This window comes from Apostichopus japonicus, chromosome 21 (assembly GCF_037975245.1).
Source record: "Apostichopus japonicus isolate 1M-3 chromosome 21, ASM3797524v1, whole genome shotgun sequence".
Lineage (NCBI taxonomy): Eukaryota > Metazoa > Echinodermata > Holothuroidea > Aspidochirotida > Stichopodidae > Apostichopus > Apostichopus japonicus.
This window is the reverse complement of record NC_092581.1, coordinates 9,685,135-9,710,732: the sequence shown is the minus strand read 5'-3', so window position 1 is coordinate 9,710,732 and position 25,598 is coordinate 9,685,135. Positions and strand designations below refer to the sequence as shown.

General features: G+C 36.7%; 1 protein-coding gene across 22 annotated transcripts in view; it reads right to left on the bottom strand.

Annotated features, from left to right (window-relative positions):
- Nucleotides 1-25,598, bottom strand: part of LOC139962741 (complement receptor type 1-like) — a 106,029-nt gene that overhangs the window by 29,659 nt on the left and 50,772 nt on the right. The window lies entirely within an intron of this gene.

Sequence of the window (25,598 nt, the reverse complement as noted above, 5' to 3'; positions counted from 1 at the left end):
TGAAACAAATTCTTTTGCAATGCCACCAAAGCATTAAAGGTAGTTTGTCATTGATTGATCATGTCCTAATGAAACTAGAAGATATAACATTGAATATTCATCATCAGCTTTGGAGTAACAACTTTCGTCAGGGTCATGCAACTGGGCTCTTAGCAAAGCCCTTTCAACTGATGTTGACAGACAGATAGATAGAGACACATTTCATCTGATGCTGACAGCCATATTGACAGACAGATGGAGAAACACATTTCAACTGATGTTGACAGACAGGCAGATGGATAAACACAGTTTAGCTGATGTTGACAGACAGATGGAGACACACATTTCAACTGATGTTGACAGACAGAAATATGGAGACACACATTTCAATGGATGTTGACAGGCAGATGGAGAAATACATTTCAATTGATGTTGACAGACAGACAGATGGAAACACATTTCAACTTATGTTGACAGAAAGATGGACAGACAAATAGAGACACACTTATTGCTATAACCTTAGAAAAATTACTATTGCAATCATGTAGATAACCCCATTATATTCTATACAACAGATAAATATTTCTTTCTAAAAACACTATCTAACTATCCTGAAATGGGAGGTGATTTCAGGGACTCCACCATTCCTGCAATGATATCATAACTTAACAATAAATGTTACTATTCACCTGTGCAAAAGACAGCTTCATTAGTCCACATCCCATAAAGACAAACTGCAGTCATATTTCCATTGAGATCGTATCCATTCGGACATGCATAAGTTACTTCGGTTCCACTTGGATAAGAACTGCTCTCAGGGTTATGAGAAACCAACCCATCTTGGGGAAGAGGTTCACCACATGGTGAAGCTAAGGTGAAAAATTGAAAGAGAGATATTGACTTCAAGAAGGTCACCTATTTATAAACAAAGAAATAAACCTGTAAATATTACTTTTGTGAAGATCTTTGGTCAAGGGTTAAAGTACGTAGCAATAAGTAATATGGAAACGTTGACTAGTGCTGTCATAAATTGCCTTACCTAAACTGACTGATGAAAAATAAATATGGAGCCACAAAAGTAACGTTTCCTTTATTCAAAGACATATGTGCGAGAAAACTTGTATTGTATTTAATACCTGTGCAATATGGTTCTTGATCTAAAGTCCAGTTTCCATAGAGACATAGAGCAGTCATGTCTCCATTGAAGTCATAACCGTCAGGACATGAGTAAACAACTTCTGTTCCATTTTCAAACGGTCCTGCATCACTGGGGTCTCTCTCCACCAATTCTCCTGCTGGTGCCAGGTCTTCACAAGGCGAAGCTTTTGAAAGATGGTCAAAATAAAATATTAGAAAACCAAATAGAGAAAAAAATGGTACAGCAGCTGATATTGAAATGTTTAGGTAATATTAACATGTTGGAGGAGATGTAGTTGTACTTGTATGTTGTGATGACAGTTTCATTTTGATAGTTACTCTGCTGAAGATAAAAGTTAAATGCTGTGAAGGCTTGCTCAAAAAGAAATGTCTAATGCCGGTTATTAGACCTAGTTTCGAATGAGGTGTAACAGAAGTGTTAAACACCCCCATCGATCCCAGAAAATACACACACAGCTTGCTACCGTCAGTAATTATAAACACTAGTGTACAGTCAGTACATATATCCAGCTGCGATCAATACCCACAGCACAGTGTATAAACGATACAGCGATGGACATCTCAGGTCCAGCTAAAGATAACAAGGTATCATGTTCCATTACTGTCTGCATTTTTGAGCGACACAAACGAAACATCACCTGCATGCCACAGAAAGTTAACTTTTTCAGATGGCCGCACACGGTTTGGGGTGAGTCTTCAATGCCTTTAAGGCTGAGGCAACATAAGGAAATAACAGATATATGTTCAAAAAGCATTAGTGGACTTAAACCTAGCAATGTTCCTATGTCATATTAGAATCACAGCATTTTGATCATTCCAAAGTCTAATCTCTTCACAACAACAGCTTATAATAAAAAACAACAGATAAGTTTAATGTAATCCTCTCTGACATCACAGCAAAGCAGTAGGGGAATGGCGCTATTTAGGGAATGTACTATATGTAAACTTAAACCAGGTTTCTTGTATGTACATTCTCAATGGATGTATTTAGCACTAAGGTGTCAAACACACATATAAATATGACAATGAGTTGACTAACCTGTGCAAAAGGCATTTTCATAAGTCCATACTCCATAAAGACACACTGCAGTCATGTTGCCATTGAAATCCCATCCTTCAGGACAGTCATACATGATTTCAGTTCCATTTGCATACATCTCTCCTTCTGCAAAGTCAGGACTATGGGATACCAAGTCATCCAGGGGAGCCGGTTCATCACATGGTGAAGCTTGTAGGAGGAACAAAACGATATTGGAAATGAACTTTTCATGGCAATGCTGACAAGTCTTTTCAATATCATAAAAAATACAACACGATTCATTTACAGCAGACAAGAAACAATGCTTTTCTTCACAAATGACAATGATTTCACAAACCTGTGCAAAAGGCATTTTCATAAGTCCATACTCCATATAGACACACTGCAGTCATGTTGCCATTGAAATCCCATCCTTCAGGACAGTCATATGTGATTTCAGTTCCATTTTCATACATCTCTCCTTCTGCTAAGTCAGGACTATGGGATACCAATGGATCTTCAAGCATTGGTTCATCACATGGTGAAGCTATTTAGAGCAACAAAGTGGTATTTGAAATGAACTTTTCATGGCAATGCTGACAGTCTTTCCAATATCATAAAAAATACAACATGATTGAAGTACAACAGGCAAGAAACACATTTATTCTTCAAATATGACAATGATTTCACAAACCTGTGCAAAAGGCATTTTCATAAGTCCATACTCCATATAGACACACTGCAGTCATGTTGCCATTGAAATCCCATCCTTCAGGACAGTCATATGTGATTTCAGTTCCATTTTCATACATCTCTCCTTCTGCTAAGTCAGGACTATGGGATACCAATGGATCTTCAAGCATTGGTTCATCACATGGTGAAGCTATTTAGAGGAACAAAGAGGTATTTGAAATGAACTTTTCATGGCAATGCTGACAGTCTTTCCAATATCATAAAAAATACAACATGATAGAAGTACAACAGGCAAGTAACACATTTATTCTTCAAAAATGACAATGATTTTACAAACCTGTGCAAAAGGCATTTTCATAAGTCCATACTCCATAAAGACACACTGCAGTCATGTTGCCATTGAAATCCCATCCTTCAGGACAGTCATATGTGATTTCAGTTCCATTTTCATACATCTCTCCTTCTGCTAAGTCAGGACTATGGGATACCAATGGATCTTCAAGCATTGGTTCATCACATGGTGAAGCTATTTAGAGGAACAAAGAGGTATTTGAAATGAACTTTTCATGGCAATGCTGACAGTCTTTCCAATATCATAAAAAATACAACATGATTGAAGTACAACAGGCAAGAAACACATTTATTCTTCAAATATGACAATGATTTCACAAACCTGTGCAAAAGGCATTTTCATAAGTCCATACTCCATATAGACACACTGCAGTCATATTGCCATTGAAATCCCATCCTTCAGGACAGTCATATGTGATTTCAGTTCCATTTTCATACATCTCTCCTTCTGCTAAGTCAGGACTATGGGATACCAATGGATCTTCAAGCATTGGTTCATCACATGGTGAAGCTATTTAGAGGAACAAAAAGGTATTTGAAATGAACTTTTCATGGCAATGCTGACAGTCTTTCCAATATCATAAAAAATACAACATGATAGAAGTACAACAGGCAAGTAACACATTTATTCTTCAAAAATGACAATGATTTCACAAACCTGTGCAAAAGGCATTTTCATAAGTCCATACTCCATATAGACACACTGCAGTCATGTTGCCATTGAAATCCCATCCTTCAGGACAGTCATATGTGATTTCAGTTCCATTTTCATACATCTCTCCTTCTGCTAAGTCAGGACTATGGGATACCAATGGATCTTCAAGCATTGGTTCATCACATGGTGAAGCTATTTAGAGGAACAAAGAGGTATTTGAAATGAACTTTTCATGGCAATGCTGACAGTCTTTCCAATATCATAAAAAATACAACATGATAGAAGTACAACAGGCAAGTAACACATTTATTCTTCAAAAATGACAATGATTTTACAAACCTGTGCAAAAGGCATTTTCATAAGTCCATACTCCATAAAGACACACTGCAGTCATGTTGCCATTGAAATCCCATCCTTCAGGACAGTCATATGTGATTTCAGTTCCATTTTCATACATCTCTCCTTCTGCTAAGTCAGGACTATGGGATACCAATGGATCTTCAAGCATTGGTTCATCACATGGTGAAGCTATTTAGAGGAACAAAAAGGTATTTGAAATGAACTTTTCATGGCAATGCTGACAGTCTTTCCAATATCATAAAAAATACAACATGATTAAAGTACAACAGGCAAGAAACACATTTATTCTTCAAAAATGACAATGATTTCACAAACCTGTGCAAAAGGCATTTTCGTAAGTCCATACTCCATATAGACACACTGCAGTCATGTTGCCATTGAAATCCCATCCTTCAGGACAGTCATATGTGATTTCAGTTCCATTTTCATACATCTCTCCTTCTGCTAAGTCAGGACTATGGGATACCAATGGATCTTCAAGCATTGGTTCATCACATGGTGAAGCTATTTAGAGGAACAAAAAGGTATTTGAAATGAACTTTTCATGGCAATGCTGACAGTCTTTCCAATATCATAAAAAATACAACATGATAGAAGTACAACAGGCAAGTAACACATTTATTCTTCAAAATTGACAATGATTTCACAAACCTGTGCAAAAGGCATTTTCATAAGTCCATACTCCATAAAGACACACTGCAGTCATGTTGCCATTGAAATCCCATCCTTCAGGACAGTCATATGTGATTTCAGTTCCATTTTCATACATCTCTCCTTCTGCTAAGTCAGGACTATGGGATACCAATGGATCTTCAAGCATTGGTTCATCACATGGTGAAGCTATTTAGAGGAACAAAAAGGTATTTGAAATGAACTTTTCATGGCAATGCTGACAGTCTTTCCAATATCATAAAAAATACGACATGATTGAGGTACAACAGGCAAGAAACACATTTATTCTTCAAATATGACAATGATTTCACAAACCTGTGCAAAAGGCATTTTCATAAGTCCATACTCCATATAGACACACTGCAGTCATGTTGCCATTGAAATCCCATCCTTCAGGACAGTCATATGTGATTTCAGTTCCATTTTCATACATCTCTCCTTCTGCTAAGTCAGGACTATGGGATACCAATGGATCTTCAAGCATTGGTTCATCACATGGTGAAGCTATTTAGAGGAACAAAAAGGTATTTGAAATGAACTTTTCATGGCAATGCTGACAGTCTTTCCAATATCATAAAAAATACCACATGATTAAAGTACAACAGGCAAGAAACACATTTAATCTTCAAAAATGACAATGATTTCACAAACCTGTGCAAAAGGCATTTTCATAAGTCCATACTCCATATAGACACACTGCAGTCATGTTGCCATTGAAATCCCATCCTTCAGGACAGTCATATGTGATTTCAGTTCCATTTTCATACATCTCTCCTTCTGCTAAGTCAGGACTATGGGATACCAATGGATCTTCAAGCATTGGTTCATCACATGGTGAAGCTATTTAGAGGAACAAAAAGGTATTTGAAATGAACTTTTCATGGCAATGCTGACAGTCTTTCCAATATCATAAAAAATACAACATGATTGAAGTACAACAGGCAAGTAACACATTTATTCTTCAAAAATGACAATGATTTCACAAACCTGTGCAAAAGGCATTTTCATAAGTCCATACTCCATAAAGACACACTGCAGACATGTTGCCATTGAAATCCCATCCTTCAGGACAGTCATATGTGATTTCAGTTCCATTTTCATACATCTCTCCTTCTGCTAAGTCAGGACTATGGGATACCAATGGATCTTCAAGCATTGGTTCATCACATGGTGAAGCTATTTAGAGGAACAAAAAGGTATTTGAAATGAACTTTTCATGGCAATGCTGACAGTCTTTCCAATATCATAAAAAATACAACATGATTGAGGTACAACAGGCAAGAAACACATTTATTCTTCAAATATGACAATGATTTCACAAACCTGTGCAAAAGGCATTTTCATAAGTCCATACTCCATATAGACACACTGCAGTCATGTTGCCATTGAAATCCCATCCTTCAGGACAGTCATACATGATTTCAGTTCCATTTTCATACATCACTCCTTCTGCAAAGTCAGGACTATGGGATACCAAGTCATCTAGGGGAGCGGGTTCATCACATGGTGAAGCTTGTAGGAGGAACAAAAAGGTATTTGAAATGAACTTTTCATGGCAATGCTGACAGTCTTTCCAATATCATAAAACATACAACATGATTGAAGTACAACAGGCAAGAAACACATTTATTCTTCAAAAATGACAATGATTTCACAAACCTGTGCAAAAGGCATTTTCATAAGTCCATACTCCATATAGACACACTGCAGTCATGTTGCCATTGAAATCCCATCCTTCAGGACAGTCATATGTGATTTCAGTTCCATTTTCATACATCTCTCCTTCTGCTAAGTCAGGACTATGGGATACTAATGGATCTTCAAGCATTGGTTCATCACATGGTGAAGCTATTTAAAGGAACAAAAAGGTATTTGAAATGAACTTTTCATGGCAATGCTGACAGTCTTTCCAATATCATAAAAAATACAACATGACTGAAGTACAACAGGCAAGTAACACATTTATTCTTCAAAAATGACAATGATTTCACAAACCTGTGCAAAAGGCATTTTCATAAGTCCATACTCCATATAGACACACTGCAGTCATGTTGCCATTGAAATCCCATCCTTCAGGACAGTCATATGTGATTTCAGTTCCATTTTCATACATCTCTCCTTCTGCTAAGTCAGGACTATGGGATACCAATGGATCTTCAAGCATTGGTTCATCACATGGTGAAGCTATTTAGAGGAACAAAGAGGTATTTGAAATGAACTTTTCATGGCAATGCTGACAGTCTTTCCAATATCATAAAAAATACAACATGATAGAAGTACAACAGGCAAGTAACACATTTATTCTTCAAAAATGACAATGATTTTACAAACCTGTGCAAAAGGCATTTTCATAAGTCCATACTCCATAAAGACACACTGCAGTCATGTTGCCATTGAAATCCCATCCTTCAGGACAGTCATATGTGATTTCAGTTCCATTTTCATACATCTCTCCTTCTGCTAAGTCAGGACTATGGGATACCAATGGATCTTCAAGCATTGGTTCATCACATGGTGAAGCTATTTAGAGGAACAAAAAGGTATTTGAAATGAACTTTTCATGGAAATGCTGACAGTCTTTCCAATATCATAAAAAATACAACATGATTAAAGTACAACAGGCAAGAAACACATTTATTCTTCAAAAATGACAATGATTTCACAAACCTGTGCAAAAGGCATTTTCATAAGTCCATACTCCATAAAGACACACTGCAGTCATGTTGCCATTGAAATCCCATCCTTCAGGACAGTCATATGTGATTTCAGTTCCATTTTCATACATCTCTCCTTCTGCTAAGTCAGGACTATGGGATACCAATGGATCTTCAAGCATTGGTTCATCACATGGTGAAGCTTGTAGGAGGAACAAAAAGGTATTTGAAATGAACTTTTCATGGCAATGCTGACAGTCTTTCCAATATCATAAAAAATACAACATGATTGAAGTACAACAGGCAAGAAACACATTTATTCTTCAAATATGACAATGATTTCACAAACCTGTGCAAAAGGCATTTTCATAAGTCCATACTCCATATAGACACACTGCAGTCATGTTGCCATTGAAATCCCATCCTTCAGGACAGTCATATGTGATTTCAGTTCCATTTTCATACATCTCTCCTTCTGCTAAGTCAGGACTATGGGATACCAATGGATCTTCAAGCACTGGTTCATCACATGGTGAAGCTATTTAGAGGAACAAAAAGGTATTTGAAATGAACTTTTCATGGCAATGCTGACAGTCTTTCCAATATCATAAAAAATACAACATGATTGAAGTACAACAGGCAAGTAACACATTTATTCTTCAAAAATGACAATGATTTCACAAACCTGTGCAAAAGGCATTTTCATAAGTCCATACTCCATATAGACACACTGCAGTCATGTTGCCATTGAAATCCCATCCTTCAGGACAGTCATATGTGATTTCAGTTCCATTTTCATACATCTCTCCTTCTGCAAAGTCAGGACTATGGGATACCAAGTCATCTAGGGGAGCGGGTTCATCACATGGTGAAGCTTGTAGGAGGAACAAAAAGGTATTTGAAATGAACTTTTCATGGCAATGCTGACAGTCTTTCCAATATCATAAAAAATACAACATGATTGAAGTACAACAGGCAAGAAACACATTTATTCTTCAAATATGACAATGATTTCACAAACCTGTGCAAAAGGCATTTTCATAAGTCCATACTCCATATAGACACACTGCAGTCATGTTGCCATTGAAATCCCATCCTTCAGGACAGTCATATGTGATTTCAGTTCCATTTTCATACATCTCTCCTTCTGCTAAGTCAGGACTATGGGATACCAATGGATCTTCAAGCATTGGTTCATCACATGGTGAAGCTATTTAGAGGAACAAAGAGGTATTTGAAATGAACTTTTCATGGCAATGCTGACAGTCTTTCCAATATCATAAAAAATACAACATGATAGAAGTACAACAGGCAAGTAACACATTTATTCTTCAAAAATGACAATGATTTTACAAACCTGTGCAAAAGGCATTTTCATAAGTCCATACTCCATAAAGACACACTGCAGTCATGTTGCCATTGAAATCCCATCCTTCAGGACAGTCATATGTGATTTCAGTTCCATTTTCATACATCTCTCCTTCTGCTAAGTCAGGACCATGGGATACCAATGGATCTTCAAGCATTGGTTCATCACATGGTGAAGCTATTTAGAGGAACAAAAAGGTATTTGAAATGAACTTTTCATGGCAATGCTGACAGTCTCTCCAATATCATAAAAAATACAACATGATTAAAGTACAACAGGCAAGAAACACATTTATTCTTCAAAAATGACAATGATTTCACAAACCTGTGCAAAAGGCATTTTCATAAGTCCATACTCCATAAAGACACACTGCAGTCATGTTGCCATTGAAATCCCATCCTTCAGGACAGTCATATGTGATTTCAGTTCCATTTTCATACATCTCTCCTTCTGCTAAGTCAGGACTATGGGATACCAATGGATCTTCAAGCATTGGTTCATCACATGGTGAAGCTTGTAGGAGGAACAAAAAGGTATTTGAAATGAACTTTTCATGGCAATGCTGACAGTCTTTCCAATATCATAAAAAATACAACATGATTGAAGTACAACAGGCAAGAAACACATTTATTCTTCAAATATGACAATGATTTCACAAACCTGTGCAAAAGGCATTTTCATAAGTCCATACTCCATATAGACACACTGCAGTCATGTTGCCATTGAAATCCCATCCTTCAGGACAGTCATATGTGATTTCAGTTCCATTTTCATACATCTCTCCTTCTGCTAAGTCAGGACTATGGGATACCAATGGATCTTCAAGCATTGGTTCATCACATGGTGAAGCTATTTAGAGGAACAAAAAGGTATTTGAAATGAACTTTTCATGGCAATGCTGACAGTCTTTCCAATATCATAAAAAATACAACATGATTGAAGTACAACAGGCAAGTAACACATTTATTCTTCAAAAATGACAATGATTTCACAAACCTGTGCAAAAGGCATTTTCATAAGTCCATACTCCATATAGACACACTGCAGTCATGTTGCCATTGAAATCCCATCCTTCAGGACAGTCATATGTGATTTCAGTTCCATTTTCATACATCTCTCCTTCTGCTAAGTCAGGACTATGGGATACCAATGGATCTTCAAGCATTGGTTCATCACATGGTGAAGCTATTTAGAGGAACAAAGAGGTATTTGAAATGAACTTTTCATGGCAATGCTGACAGTCTTTCCAATATCATAAAAAATACAACATGATTGAAGTACAACAGGCAAGTAACACATTTATTCTTCAAAAATGACAATGATTTCACAAACCTGTGCAAAAGGCATTTTCATAAGTCCATACTCCATATAGACACACTGCAGTCATGTTGCCATTGAAATCCCATCCTTCAGGACAGTCATATGTGATTTCAGTTCCATTTTCATACATCTCTCCTTCTGCTAAGTCAGGACTATGGGATACCAATGGATCTTCAAGCATTGGTTCATCACATGGTGAAGCTATTTAGAGGAACAAAGAGGTATTTGAAATGAACTTTTCATGGCAATGCTGACAGTCTTTCCAATATCATAAAAAATACAACATGATAGAAGTACAACAGGCAAGTAACACATTTATTCTTCAAAAATGACAATGATTTTACAAACCTGTGCAAAAGGCATTTTCATAAGTCCATACTCCATAAAGACACACTGCAGTCATGTTGCCATTGAAATCCCATCCTTCAGGACAGTCATATGTGATTTCAGTTCCATTTTCATACATCTCTCCTTCTGCAAAGTCAGGACTATGGGATACCAAGTCATCTAGGGGAGCGGGTTCATCACATGGTGAAGCTATTTAGAGGAACAAAAAGGTATTTGAAATGAACTTTTCATGGCAATGCTGACAGTCTTTCCAATATCATAAAAAATACAACATGATTGAAGTACAACAGGCAAGTAACACATTTATTCTTCAAAAATGACAATGATTTCACAAACCTGTGCAAAAGGCATTTTCATAAGTCCATACTCCATATAGACACACTGCAGTCATGTTGCCATTGAAATCCCATCCTTCAGGACAGTCATATGTGATTTCAGTTCCATTTTCATACATCTCTCCTTCTGCTAAGTCAGGACTATGGGATACCAATGGATCTTCAAGCATTGGTTCATCACATGGTGAAGCTATTTAGAGGAACAAAGAGGTATTTGAAATGAACTTTTCATGGCAATGCTGACAGTCTTTCCAATATCATAAAAAATACAACATGATTGAAGTACAACAGGCAAGTAACACATTTATTCTTCAAAAATGACAATGATTTCACAAACCTGTGCAAAAGGCATTTTCATAAGTCCATACTCCATATAGACACACTGCAGTCATGTTGCCATTGAAATCCCATCCTTCAGGACAGTCATATGTGATTTCAGTTCCATTTTCATACATCTCTCCTTCTGCTAAGTCAGGACTATGGGATACCAATGGATCTTCAAGCATTGGTTCATCACATGGTGAAGCTATTTAGAGGAACAAAGAGGTATTTGAAATGAACTTTTCATGGCAATGCTGACAGTCTTTCCAATATCATAAAAAATACAACATGATAGAAGTACAACAGGCAAGTAACACATTTATTCTTCAAAAATGACAATGATTTTACAAACCTGTGCAAAAGGCATTTTCATAAGTCCATACTCCATAAAGACACACTGCAGTCATGTTGCCATTGAAATCCCATCCTTCAGGACAGTCATATGTGATTTCAGTTCCATTTTCATACATCTCTCCTTCTGCAAAGTCAGGACTATGGGATACCAAGTCATCTAGGGGAGCGGGTTCATCACATGGTGAAGCTATTTAGAGGAACAAAAAGGTATTTGAAATGAACTTTTCATGGCAATGCTGACAGTCTTTCCAATATCATAAAAAATACAACATGATTGAAGTACAACAGGCAAGTAACACATTTATTCTTCAAAAATGACAATGATTTCACAAACCTGTGCAAAAGGCATTTTCATAAGTCCATACTCCATATAGACACACTGCAGTCATGTTGCCATTGAAATCCCATCCTTCAGGACAGTCATATGTGATTTCAGTTCCATTTTCATACATCTCTCCTTCTGCTAAGTCAGGACTATGGGATACCAATGGATCTTCAAGCATTGGTTCACCACATGGTGAAGCTTGTAGGAGGAACAAAAAGGTATTTGAAATGAACTTTTCATGGCAATGCTGACAGTCTTTCCAATATCATAAAAAATACAACATGATTGAAGTACAACATGCAAGAAACACATTTATCCTTCAAATATGACAATGATTTCACAAACCTGTGCAAAAGGCATTTTCATAAGTCCATACTCCATATAGACACACTGCAGTCATGTTGCCATTGAAATCCCATCCTTCAGGACAGTCATATGTGATTTCAGTTCCATTTTCATACATATCTCCTTCTGCTAAGTCAGGACCATGGGATACCAATGGATCTTCAAGCATTGGTTCATCACATGGTGAAGCTATTTAGAGGAATAAAAAGGTATTTGAAATGAACTTTTCATGGCAATGCTGACAGTCTTTCCAATATCATAAAAAATACAACATGATTGAAGTACAACAGGCAAGTAACACATTTATTCTTCAAAAATGACAATGATTTCACAAACCTGTGCAAAAGGCATTTTCATAAGTCCATACTCCATATAGACACACTGCAGTCATGTTGCCATTGAAATCCCATCCTTCAGGACAGTCATATGTGATTTCAGTTCCATTTTCATACATCTCTCCTTCTGCTAAGTCAGGACTATGGGATACCAATGGATCTTCAAGCATTGGTTCATCACATGGTGAAGCTATTTAGAGGAACAAAAAAGTATTTGAAATGAACTTTTCATGGCAATGCTGACAGTCTTTCCAATATCATAAAAAATACAACATGATTGAGGTACAACAGGCAAGAAACACATTTATTCTTCAAATATGACAATGATTTCACAAACCTGTGCAAAAGGCATTTTCATAAGTCCATACTCCATATAGACACACTGCAGTCATGTTGCCATTGAAATCCCATCCTTCAGGACAGTCATACATGATTTCAGTTCCATTTTCATACATCACTCCTTCAGCAAAGTCAGGACTATGGGATACCAAGTCATCTAGGGGAGCGGGTTCATCACATGGTGAAGCTTGTAGGAGGAACAAAAAGGTATATGAAATGAACTTTTCATGGCAATGCTGACAGTCTTTCCAATATCATAAAAAATACAACATGATTGAAGTACAACAGGCAAGAAACACATTTATCCTTCAAATATGACAATGATTTCACAAACCTGTGCAAAAGGCATTTTCATAAGTCCATACTCCATATAGACACACTGCAGTCATGTTGCCATTGAAATCCCATCCTTCAGGACAGTCATATGTGATTTCAGTTCCATTTTCATACATATCTCCTTCTGCTAAGTCAGGACTATGGGATACCAATGGATCTTCAAGCATTGGTTCATCACATGGTGAAGCTATTTAGAGGAATAAAAAGGTATTTGAAATGAACTTTTCATGGCAATGCTGACAGTCTTTCCAATATCATAAAAAATACAACATGATTGAAGTACAACAGGCAAGTAACACATTTATTCTTCAAAAATGACAATGATTTCACAAACCTGTGCAAAAGGCATTTTCATAAGTCCATACTCCATATAGACACACTGCAGTCATGTTGCCATTGAAATCCCATCCTTCAGGACAGTCATATGTGATTTCAGTTCCATTTTCATACATCTCTCCTTCTGCTAAGTCAGGACTATGGGATACCAATGGATCTTCAAGCATTGGTTCATCACATGGTGAAGCTATTTAGAGGAACAAAAAGGTATTTGAAATGAACTTTTCATGGCAATGCTGACAGTCTTTCCAATATCATAAAAAATACAACATGATTGAAGTACAACAGGCAAGTAACACATTTATTCTTCAAAAATGACAATGATTTCACAAACCTGTGCAAAAGGCATTTTCATGAGTCCATACTCCATATAGACACACTGCAGTCATGTTGCCATTGAAATCCCATCCTTCAGGACAGTCATATGTGATTTCAGTTCCATTTTCATACATCTCTCCTTCTGCTAAGTCAGGACTATGGGATACCAATGGATCTTCAAGCATTGGTTCATCACATGGTGAAGCTATTTAGAGGAACAAAGAGGTATTTGAAATGAACTTTTCATGGCAATGCTGACAGTCTTTCCAATATCATAAAAAATACAACATGATAGAAGTACAACAGGCAAGTAACACATTTATTCTTCAAAAATGACAATGATTTTACAAACCTGTGCAAAAGGCATTTTCATAAGTCCATACTCCATAAAGACACACTGAAGTCATGTTGCCATTGAAATCCCATCCTTCAGGACAGTCATATGTGATTTCAGTTCCATTTTCATACATCTCTCCTTCTGCAAAGTCAGGACTATGGGATACCAAGTCATCTAGGGGAGCGGGTTCATCACATGGTGAAGCTTGTAGGAGGAACAAAAAGGTATTTGAAATGAACTTTTCATGGCAATGCTGACAGTCTTTCCAATATCATAAAAAATACAACATGATTGAAGTACAACAGGCAAGAAACACATTTATTCTTCAAACATGACAATGATTTCACAAACCTGTGCAAAAGGCATTTTCATAAGTCCATACTCCATATAGACACACTGCAGTCATGTTGCCATTGAAATCCCATCCTTCAGGACAGTCATATGTGATTTCAGTTCCATTTTCATACATCTCTCCTTCTGCTAAGTCAGGACTATGGGATACCAATGGATCTTCAAGCATTGGTTCACCACATGGTGAAGCTTGTAGGAGGAACAAAAAGGTATTTGAAATGAACTTTTCATGGCAATGCTGACAGTCTTTCCAATATCATAAAAAATACAACATGATTGAAGTACAACATGCAAGAAACACATTTATCCTTCAAATATGACAATGATTTCACAAACCTGTGCAAAAGGCATTTTCATAAGTCCATACTCCATATAGACACACTGCAGTCATGTTGCCATTGAAATCCCATCCTTCAGGACAGTCATATGTGATTTCAGTTCCATTTTCATACATATCTCCTTCTGCAAAGTCAGGACCATGGGATACCAATGGATCTTCAAGCATTGGTTCATCACATGGTGAAGCTATTTAGAGGAATAAAAAGGTATTTGAAATGAACTTTTCATGGCAATGCTGACAGTCTTTCCAATATCATAAAAAATACAACATGATTGAAGTACAACAGGCAGGTAACACATTTATTCTTCAAAAATGACAATGATTTCACAAACCTGTGCAAAAGGCATTTTCATAAGTCCATACTCCATATAGACACACTGCAGTCATGTTGCCATTGAAATCCCATCCTTCAGGACAGTCATATGTGATTTCAGTTCCATTTTCATACATCTCTCCTTCTGCTAAGTCAGGACTATGGGATACCAATGGATCTTCAAGCATTGGTTCATCACATGGTGAAGCTATTTAGAGGAACAAAAAAGTATTTGAAATGAACTTTTCATGGCAATGCTGACAGTCTTTCCAATATCATAAAAAATACAACATGATTGAGGTACAACAGGCAAGAAACACATTTATTCTTCAAATATGACAATGATTTCACAAACCTGTGCAAAAGGCATTTTCATAAGTCCATACTCCATATAGACACACTGCAGTCATGTTGCCATTGAAATCCCATCCTTCAGGACAGTCATACATGATTTCAGTTCCATTTTCATACATCACTCCTTCAGCAAAGTCAGGACTATGGGATACCAAGTCATCTAGGGGAGCGGGTTCATCACATGGTGAAGCTTGTAGGAGGAACAAAAAGGTATATGAAATGAACTTTTCATGGCAATGCTGACAGTCTTTCCAATATCATAAAAAATACAACATGATTGAAGTACAACAGGCAAGAAACACATTTATTCTTCAAATATGACAATGATTTCACAAACCTGTGCAAAAGGCATTTTCATAAGTCCATACTCCATATAGACACACTGCAGTCATGTTGCCATTGAAATCCCATCCTTCAGGACAGTCATATGTGATTTCAGTTCCATTTTCATACATCTCTCCTTCTGCAAAGTCAGGACTATGGGATACCAATGGATCTTCAAGCATTGGTTCATCACATGGTGAAGCTTGTAGGAGGAACAAAAAGGTATTTGAAATGAACTTTTCATGGCAATGCTGACAGTCTTTCCAATATCATAAAAAATACAACATGATTGAAGTACAACAGGCAAGAAACACATTTATTCTTCAAATATGACAATGATTTCACAAACCTGTGCAAAAGGCATTTTCATAAGTCCATACTCCATATAGACACACTGCAGTCATGTTGCCATTGAAATCCCATCCTTCAGGACAGTCATATGTGATTTCAGTTCCATTTTCATACATCTCTCCTTCTGCTAAGTCAGGACTATGGGATACCAATGGATCTTCAAGCATTGGTTCATCACATGGTGAAGCTATTTAGAGGAACAAAAAAGTATTTGAAATGAACTTTTCATGGCAATGCTGACAGTCTTTCCAATATCATAAAAAATACAACATGATTGAGGTACAACAGGCAAGAAACACATTTATTCTTCAAATATGACAATGATTTCACAAACCTGTGCAAAAGGCATTTTCATAAGTCCATACTCCATATAGACACACTGCAGTCATGTTGCCATTGAAATCCCATCCTTCAGGACAGTCATACATGATTTCAGTTCCATTTTCATACATCACTCCTTCAGCAAAGTCAGGACTATGGGATACCAAGTCATCTAGGGGAGCGGGTTCATCACATGGTGAAGCTTGTAGGAGGAACAAAAAGGTATTTGAAATGAACTTTTCATGGCAATGCTGACAGTCTTTCCAATATCATAAAAAATACAACATGATTGAAGTACAACAGGCAAGAAACACATTTATTCTTCAAATATGACAATGATTTCACAAACCTGTGCAAAAGGCATTTTCATAAGTCCATACTCCATATAGACACACTGCAGTCATGTTGCCATTGAAATCCCATCCTTCAGGACAGTCATATGTGATTTCAGTTCCATTTTCATACATCTCTCCTTCTGCTAAGTCAGGACTATGGGATACCAATGGATCTTCAAGCATTGGTTCATCACATGGTGAAGCTTGTAGGAGGAACAAAAAGGTATTTGAAATGAACTTTTCATGGCAATGCTGACAGTCTTTCCAATATCATAAAAAATACAACATGATTGAAGTACAACAGGCAAGAAACACATTTATTCTTCAAATATGACAATGATTTCACAAACCTGTGCAAAAGGCATTTTCATAAGTCCATACTCCATATAGACACACTGCAGTCATGTTGCCATTGAAATCCCATCCTTCAGGACAGTCATATGTGATTTCAGTTCCATTTTCATACATCTCTCCTTCTGCTAAGTCAGGACTATGGGATACCAATGGATCTTCAAGCATTGGTTCATCACATGGTGAAGCTATTTAGAGGAACAAAGAGGTATTTGAAATGAACTTTTCATGGCAATGCTGACAGTCTTTCCAATATCATAAAAAATACAACATGATAGAAGTACAACAGGCAAGTAACACATTTATTCTTCAAAAATGACAATGATTTTACAAACCTGTGCAAAAGGCATTTTCATAAGTCCATACTCCATAAAGACACACTGCAGTCATGTTGCCATTGAAATCCCATCCTTCAGGACAGTCATATGTGATTTCAGTTCCATTTTCATACATCTCTCCTTCTGCAAAGTCAGGACTATGGGATACCAAGTCATCTAGGGGAGCGGGTTCATCACATGGTGAAGCTTGTAGGAGGAACAAAAAGGTATTTGAAATGAACTTTTCATGGCAATGCTGACAGTCTTTCCAATATCATAAAAAATACAACATGATTGAAGTACAACAGGCAAGAAACACATTTATTCTTCAAATATGACAATGATTTCACAAACCTGTGCAAAAGGCATTTTCATAAGTCCATACTCCATATAGACACACTGCAGTCATGTTGCCATTGAAATCCCATCCTTCAGGACAGTCATATGTGATTTCAGTTCCATTTTCATACATCTCTCCTGCTAAGTCAGGACTATGGGATACCAATGGATCTTCAAGCATTGGTTCATCACATGGTGAAGCTATTTAGAGGAACAAAGAGGTATTTGAAATGAACTTTTCATGGCAATGCTGACAGTCTTTCCAATATCATAAAAAATACAACTTGATAGAAGTACAACAGGCAAGTAACACATTTATTCTTCAAAAATGACAATGATTTTACAAACCTGTGCAAAAGGCATTTTCATAAGTCCATACTCCATAAAGACACACTGCAGTCATGTTGCCATTGAAATCCCATCCTTCAGGACAGTCATATGTGATTTCAGTTCCATTTTCATACATCTCTCCTTCTGCTAAGGCAGGACTATGTGATACCAATGGATCTTCAAGCATTGGTTCATCACATGGTGAAGCTATTTAGAGGAACAAAAAGGTATTTGAAATGAACTTTTCATGGCAATGCTGACAGTCTTTCCAATATCATAAAAAATACAACATGATTGAGGTACAACAGGCAAGAAACACATTTATTCTTCAAATATGACAATGATTTCACAAACCTGTGCAAAAGGCATTTTCATAAGTCCATACTCCATATAGACACACTGCAGTCATGTTGCCATTGAAATCCCATCCTTCAGGACAGTCATATGTGATTTCAGTTCCATTTTCATACATCTCTCCTTCTGCTAAGTCAGGACTATGGGATACCAATGGATCTTCAAGCATTGGTTCATCACATGGTGAAGCTATTTAGAGGAACAAAGTGGTATTTGAAATGAACTTTTCATGGCAATGCTGACAGTCTTTCCAATATCATAAAAAATACAACATGATAGAAGTACAACAGGCAAGTAACACATTTATTCTTCAAAAGTGACAATGATTTTACAAACCTGTGCAAAAGGCATTTTCATAAGTCCATACTCCATAAAGACACACTGCAGTCATGTTGCCACTGAAATCCCATCCTTCAGGACAGTCATATGTGATTTCAGTTCCATTTTCATACATCTCTCCTTCTGCTAAGTCAGGACTATGGGATACCAATGAATCTTCAAGCATTGGTTCATCACATGGTGAAGCTTGTAGGAGGAACAAAAAGGTATTTGAAATGAACTTTTCATGGCAATGCTGACAGTCTTTCCAATATCATAAAAAATACAACATGATTGAAGTACAACAGGCAAGAAACACATTTATTCTTCAAATATGACAATGATTTCACAAACCTGTGCAAAAGGCATTTTCATAAGTCCATACTCCATATAGACACACTGCAGTCATGTTGCCATTGAAATCCCATCCTTCAGGACAGTCATATGTGATTTCAGTTCCATTTTCATACATCTCTCCTTCTGCTAAGTCAGGACTATGGGATACCAATGGATCTTCAAGCATTGGTTCATCACATGGTGAAGCTATTTAGAGGAACAAAAAGGTATTTGAAATGAACTTTTCATGGCAATGCTGACAGTCTTTCCAATATCATAAAAAATACAACATGATTGAAGTACAACAGGCAAGTAACACATTTATTCTTCAAAAATGACAATGATTTCACAAACCTGTGCAAAAGGCATTTTCATAAGTCCATACTCCATATAGACACACTGCAGTCATGTTGCCATTGAAATCCCATCCTTCAGGACAGTCATATGTGATTTCAGTTCCATTTTCATACATCTCTCCTTCTGCTAAGTCAGGACTATGGGATACCAATGGATCTTCAAGCATTGGTTCATCACATGGTGAAGCTATTTAGAGGAACAAAGAGGTATTTGAAATGAACTTTTCATGGCAATGCTGACAGTCTTTCCAATATCATAAAAAATACAACATGATAGAAGTACAACAGGCAAGTAACACATTTATTCTTCAAAAATGACAATGATTTTACAAACCTGTGCAAAAGGCATTTTCATAAGTCCATACTCCATAAAGACACACTGCAGTCATGTTGCCATTGAAATCCCATCCTTCAGGACAGTCATATGTGATTTCAGTTCCATTTTCATACATCTCTCCTTCTGCAAAGTCAGGACTATGGGATACCAAGTCATCTAGGGGAGTGGGTTCATCACATGGTGAAGCTTGTAGGAGGAACAAAAAGGTATTTGAAATGAACTTTTCATGGCAATGCTGACAGTCTTTCCAATATCATAAAAAATACAACATGATTGAAGTACAACAGGCAAGTAACACATTTATTCTTCAAATATGACAATGATTTCACAAACCTGTGCAAAAGGCATTTTCATAAGTCCATACTCCATATAGACACACTGCAGTCATGTTGCCATTGAAATCCCATCCTTCAGGACAGTCATATGTGATTTCAGTTCCATTTTCATACATCACTCCTTCTGCTAAGTCAGGACTATGGGATACCAATGGATCTTCAAGCATTGGTTCATCACATGGTGAAGCTATTTAGAGGAACAAAAAGGTATTAGAAATGAACTTTTCATGGCAATGCTGACAGTCTTTCCAATATCATAAAAAATACAACATGATTGAAGTACAACAGGCAAGTAACACATTTATTCTTCAAAAATGACAATGATTTCACAAACCTGTGCAAAAGGCATTTTCATAAGTCCATACTCCATATAGACACACTGCAGTCATGTTGCCATTGAAATCCCATCCTTCAGGACAGTCATATGTGATTTCAGTTCCATTTTCATACATCTCTCCTTCTGCTAAGTCAGGACTATGGGATACCAATGGATCTTCAAGCATTGGTTCATCACATGGTGAAGCTATTTAGAGGAACAAAGTGGTATTTGAAATGAACTTTTCATGGCAATGCTGACAGTCTTTCCAATATCATAAACAAGAGCATCAATGATGCAGTATCTCAATACTGGAAGTTTTAATTTTGATTCCTAATTTCAAATCTTTGCTCTGTCTCTACAATTATCAATCATGGTACAACAAATATATAACTTGCATTTTTGCTACTTTGCCACGAATAGTCTCTGCAGGTTACACTTTATCCTGCTAGTCTTGCCTTTAGCGCTCATTGCCTGTTAGTCGAAAGGACGACGTTGCAAGGTTTAGTAATGTCATAGAATATTTAAGAACTTGTTTTTTATGTGGTATCCTTCATCTTGGGTCAGTCTCTGTTGGACTTTTTGGTCATATAGTTTGACGTCAATGACAATGGCCAAATTAGAAGAGGCGAACAACTCGACCAGATTCTTGATGCCTGCCTTGAGAGCTAGGCCTATTGACCTACTGTATGTTACTGTAGACTGCAGTGGTGACTACCATCAAAACTGTGTCCACTTCTAGATATCAAAACAACCCACGTTTTTCATCTCAATTTTTCTGACATGAAGATTTCATGGATTTATGACTTGGAAAAATAATGTAAAAGAAGATTACAAGTTTTTATATGCAAGTGATGGGTGGCCTCTTCCTCCCCTTATAGCCACCTCAGTTCCTCTCCATTTTGTTATTTTATTTTAATTCTTTGTACATTTGATGTCAAATATTACAGGTTCAAAAGAAAGCTAAACATACTTCTTATAACCTTATACATCTTATATCCTTATAAATAAAACATAACCTTATACAATTTTTATAGTCTTATAAAAGTTGTGATGCTATGGCCGGCTCCTCTTTTATACGTACCCATCAACAAACTTACCCTGGTCCTTCCTAGGAAGAGCTGTCTGAACACCAGTAAAATGCTAATGTGGCTATCACTGAAAGCCTAATAGACCTAGGGGGCCTAGGCTAGGCCTATATATATATTTTTTTAAATGCACTAGGCCTACAGTAAGTAGCCTTCAGAAATACAAGAATGTGTATACGTAATTATACAAAATACATGAAGGGCAATCAAACAAACTTATCATGGCCCTTGCTCTGAAAAGCTACCTGAACACCAGTACTATCCTTAAATGGAGGTTACAAAAACGAAGGCCTGATATAAAATGCACTTATATGTAATTAGCATGCAATACACTACACCTGGCGTACCTAACTACAATACAAAAATTGGTCGCGAGGGTAGCCATTTTCGTATATCTAACATGTAGCTGCCATGAGTCATAGCCAATCTGCTACAAAACAGACTTGGGGGCGGGGCTTAATCATCAAAAACGGACCTTTTTACTAAAAGTAGGGGCGGCAGCTCTGTGTTGTTTTAAGAAAGAAAAATCATTTAAACATCAAAATAAAGCAAATAAAAGCCATAAAATGTCATATACAGCTGGTAAAATTCTTATTAATACCTACCTGTAAACAACAAATGAAAGTTTAAAATGTTAATAAAATATATAATACATAGGACCCTATCTTAGACGATACCACTGTTGACAGACAATTCTATTCTATTCTCTTTCATAAAACATAAGTTTTGGAGCGTGTGCAAAAATGGGTTGTTTAAACTGGATTTCAGACCAAATTGGCCCGATTTGGACATAAATCGGTGAAAAAGTCATAGAATGAGATAAAATTCTCGAATAAAAAATAGTAACTTTTGTTGGCCTATATGATATATGCTTGCTCTGAAAATTCCAGAGAAAAAGAACTTTATATGAAGACGCTGAAAAATTTTTAAGAGAGGAGAGAGTCCCACTTACTGTTACAATATCTCTATACATGTAATGTATTGAGATAAAAATACAACATGATAGAAGTACAACAGGCAAGTAACACATTTATTCTTCAAAAGTGACAATGATTTTACAAACCTGTGCAAAAGGCATTTTCATAAGTCCATACACCATAAAGACACACTGCAGTCATGTTGCCATTGAAATCCCATCCTTCAGGACAGTCATATGTGATTTCAGTTCCATTTTCATACATCTCTCCTTCTGCTAAGTCAGGACTATGGGATACCAATGGATCTTCAAGCATTGGTTCATCACATGGTGAAGCTATTTAGAGGAACAAAAAGGTATTTGAAATGAACTTTTCATGGCAATGCTGACAGTCTTTCCAATATCATAAAAAATACAACATGATTAAAGTACAACAGGCAAGAAACACATTTATTCTTCAAAAATGACAATGATTTCACAAACCTGTGCAAAAGGCATTTTCATAAGTCCATACTCCATAAAGACACACTGCAGTCATGTTGCCATTGAAATCCCATCCTTCAGGACAGTCATATGTGATTTCAGTTCCATTTTCATACATCTCTCCTTCTGCTAAGTCAGGACTATGGGATACCAATGGATCTTCAAGCATTGGTTCATCACATGGTGAAGCTTGTAGGAGGAACAAAAAGGTATTTGAAATGAACTTTTCATGGCAATGCTGACAGTCTTTCCAATATCATAAAAAATACAACATGATTGAAGTACAACAGGCAAGAAACACATTTATTCTTCAAATATGACAATGATTTCACAAACCTGTGCAAAAGGCATTTTCATAAGTCCATACTCCATATAGACACACTGCAGTCATGTTGCCATTGAAATCCCATCCTTCAGGACAGTCATATGTGATTTCAGTTCCATTTTCATACATCTCTCCTTCTGCTAAGTCAGGACTATGGGATACCAATGGATCTTCAAGCATTGGTTCATCACATGGTGAAGCTATTTAGAGGAACAAAGAGGTATTTGAAATGAACTTTTCATGGCAATGCTGACAGTCTTTCCAATATCATAAAAAATACAACATGATAGAAGTACAACAGGCAAGTAACACATTTATTCTTCAAAAATGACAATGATTTTACAAACCTGTGCAAAAGGCATTTTCATAAGTCCATACTCCATAAAGACACACTGCAGTCATGTTGCCATTGAAATCCCATCCTTCAGGACAGTCATATGTGATTTCAGTTCCATTTTCATACATCTCTCCTTCTGCAAAGTCAGGACTATGGGATACCAAGTCATCTAGGGGAGTGGGTTCATCACATGGTGAAGCTTGTAGGAGGAACAAAAAGGTATTTGAAATGAACTTTTCATGGCAATGCTGACAGTCTTTCCAATATCATAAAAAATACAACATGATTGAAGTACAACAGGCAAGTAACACATTTATTCTTCAAATATGACAATGATTTCACAAACCTGTGCAAAAGGCATTTTCATAAGTCCATACTCCATATAGACACACTGCAGTCATGTTGCCATTGAAATCCCATCCTTCAGGACAGTCATATGTGATTTCAGTTCCATTTTCATACATCACTCCTTCTGCTAAGTCAGGACTATGGGATACCAATGGATCTTCAAGCATTGGTTCATCACATGGTGAAGCTATTTAGAGGAACAAAAAGGTATTAGAAATGAACTTTTCATGGCAATGCTGACAGTCTTTCCAATATCATAAAAAATACAACATGATTGAAGTACAACAGGCAAGTAACACATTTATTCTTCAAAAATGACAATGATTTCACAAACCTGTGCAAAAGGCATTTTCATAAGTCCATACTCCATATAGACACACTGCAGTCATGTTGCCATTGAAATCCCATCCTTCAGGACAGTCATATGTGATTTCAGTTCCATTTTCATACATCTCTCCTTCTGCTAAGTCAGGACTATGGGATACCAATGGATCTTCAAGCATTGGTTCATCACATGGTGAAGCTATTTAGAGGAACAAAGTGGTATTTGAAATGAACTTTTCATGGCAATGCTGACAGTCTTTCCAATATCATAAACAAGAGCATCAATGATGCAGTATCTCAATACTGGAAGTTTTAATTTTGATTCCTAATTTCAAATCTTTGCTCTGTCTCTACAATTATCAATCATGGTACAACAAATATATAACTTGCATTTTTGCTACTTTGCCACGAATAGTCTCTGCAGGTTACACTTTATCCTGCTAGTCTTGCCTTTAGCGCTCATTGCCTGTTAGTCGAAAGGACGACGTTGCAAGGTTTAGTAATGTCATAGAATATTTAAGAACTTGTTTTTTATGTGGTATCCTTCATCTTGGGTCAGTCTCTGTTGGACTTTTTGGTCATATAGTTTGACGTCAATGACAATGGCCAAATTAGAAGAGGCGAACAACTCGACCAGATTCTTGATGCCTGCCTTGAGAGCTAGGCCTATTGACCTACTGTATGTTACTGTAGACTGCAGTGGTGACTACCATCAAAACTGTGTCCACTTCTAGATATCAAAACAACCCACGTTTTTCATCTCAATTTTTCTGACATGAAGATTTCATGGATTTATGACTTGGAAAAATAATGTAAAAGAAGATTACAAGTTTTTATATGCAAGTGATGGGTGGCCTCTTCCTCCCCTTATAGCCACCTCAGTTCCTCTCCATTTTGTTATTTTATTTTAATTCTTTGTACATTTGATGTCAAATATTACAGGTTCAAAAGAAAGCTAAACATACTTCTTATAACCTTATACATCTTATATCCTTATAAATAAAACATAACCTTATACAATTTTTATAGTCTTATAAAAGTTGTGATGCTATGGCCGGCTCCTCTTTTATACGTACCCATCAACAAACTTACCCTGGTCCTTCCTAGGAAGAGCTGTCTGAACACCAGTAAAATGCTAATG